The sequence below is a fragment of the Mesoplodon densirostris genome, chromosome 6 (assembly GCF_025265405.1).
Source record: "Mesoplodon densirostris isolate mMesDen1 chromosome 6, mMesDen1 primary haplotype, whole genome shotgun sequence".
NCBI lineage: Eukaryota > Metazoa > Chordata > Mammalia > Artiodactyla > Ziphiidae > Mesoplodon > Mesoplodon densirostris.
The window spans coordinates 76877406-76879854 of record NC_082666.1 but is presented as its reverse complement, the minus strand read 5'-3'; positions in this window follow the sequence as shown (position 1 = coordinate 76879854).

Sequence of the window (2449 nt, the reverse complement as noted above, 5' to 3'; positions counted from 1 at the left end):
GAATTAATTTTGTCGTCTTGCAGTTATAAAATCAATATATTCTCATTGTAAAAATAACAAAAACAAAAACACATACAGTAAAGTATAAAAATGAAAGTAGGGACTTCCCTGGTGGTCCAGTGGTTAAGACTCCATGCTCCCAATGCACAGGGCCCGGGTTCAATCCCTGGTCAGGGAACTAGGTCCCTCATGCGCAGCTAAGGGATCCCGCACAGAGCAACCAAGATCCCACGTGCCGCAACTAAGACCTGGGCAAATAAATAAAAATAAATAAATAAAAAATCAAAAGGAAAGTAAAAATCAGCAGTAATTCCGTTATCCAAAGCTCAGAGATACAAACACTATTCACTTTACGGTGAGTTTTGCTGTTGTTTTTGTTGTACGTAAACAACTGGTATTTGCTACCCAGAACTTTCCCTCTTTCTCTGGGCAAAATTCACCCAAATTCCTTTGGCACCTGTTCTCTCCCTCTAGTTCTTAGCCTGGTGGTTAGGGATTGCCTCACTCTCGGTTCCATTGTCCGGTCCTTAATAGCTTCAGCTCACCACTGTAGCCCATCTCCCTGGCCAGAGAATTTGGTTCAGCAGTGGTTATGTGACCCAAGCCAGACCAACCCCAGTGAAGTGTGCGTCTTCTTCTGGGACACTCAAACAAAGATTCTCTCTATGTTCTACTGGAAGTGAATGAGGAAACATAGCCCCAGGGACCGTTGGCAGCTATCTTGGGATCATAAGAGAAGAAGCAACTCCACAGAATGCAGAAGAGAGAGACAGAAAGAAACCAGGCTCTCTGGGATGTCACTGAGCCCCTGGCAACCCTGCCTTTTCAGTTACAGGAATCAACTGACTTCGTTATTAAATTAGCTTTGAGTTGAGTTTTCAGTTACTAGCAGCTGGGAAAGTATCCTAATCAACGTCAGTTTCTTCGGACTTCTTTCTGGCATACACACCGACCCTACTCCCACACATATGGCTTTATGAAAAAAACAGGGATTGTACTATCTTTTCAGGTCAAGAAATATAGGCCTACATAATAGTGATTTCTAATGTCCTTCTTGCCATGTAAAGCTCTACTTAAATGTCATCTCAGTCAGGCTTCCTCTGACCTACTTAAAGTAGCCCCATCCCTAATCACTTTTTATCACAACACCCTTTTCATTTTCATCATAGCACTTACACACCCCAGCTTAAAAAAGTTTTTATCTATTTATTCCAGGTCACCAACACTTAAAATGTAAGGTCCATAAAAAAAGACATATCCGTATCCCTAGATTTTACAATGATATTCTCACAACGTATGTGCTCAGTGAGTGCTTACTGAGTGAATGACTAAATGCCTGAATAATATTTCGTGTATATACCATAACTTATATAAAGCAAGTTCCTATGTTGAATATTTAGATTGTTTCCAAGTTTCTGCTCATAAAAACAGCTATCTTCGTACATTTATTATTTTCTTAGTACAAATTCTTGAAGTGGAACTGCTGAGCAAAGGCAAACATGTTGAAGGGTCTTGATGTATATTGCTATGTCGACCTGCAAAAAAAATGTGTACTGATTTATACTCCAATTTTAAAACATGAGACTCTAAGGCTCCACTTCCTTCCCCACTGATGAAAAATAGTAACTCTTTGTTGTCTTATTTTTCATGCCGTTATTAGTGGAGTTGAGTATTTTTTCATATCTTTATTAGCTATACGTATCGCTTTTTAAGGAAACTTTATTTTTTGCCCATTTTTCTATTGGGCTTTCAGCTTTCCTTACTGACTTGAAGGAAGGTTTTAAAACAAAATGGGGACTTCCCAGGTGGCGCAGTGGTTAAGAATCCGCCTGCCAATGCAGGAGACACGGGGTTGATCCCTGGTCCAGGACTACCCCACATGTCGCAGAGCAACCAAGCCCATGCACCACAACTACTGAAGCCAAAACTACTGAAGCCAAAACTACTGAAGCCCGCATGCTCTAGGGCCCACGTGTCACAACTACTGAGCCTGTGTGCTGCAACTACTGAAGCCAGTGTGCTTAGAGCCCATGCTCCACAATAAGAGAAGTCACCACAATGAGAAGCCCGTACACTGCAAAGAAGAGTGGCCCCGGCTCGCCACAACTAGAGAAAGCCCGCGCATAGCAACAAAGACCCAACGCAGCCAAAAATAAATAAATTAATTAATTAAAAAATTAGATTGAGAGCACTAACCCACACATTTATATTCTATCAATATCCAGGCATCTATATCTGAGCCTTCAGACATTCTTTTGAGGTTAGAAAGTGCAATTTCTGGCCCTTTCCTTGTTGGTGAGCTTCTCAGAGAGGGAAATGATGGGATCCCGGGGTAAGTCTCAAAGACATGGTGGGCATGCCTATGGCAACAGGGAGCAGAGTGGATCAGTAGTCAGCAAACTGATCTGCAGAGATCTTGACATGGGCTAGTTGATCATGGTGATGTAGA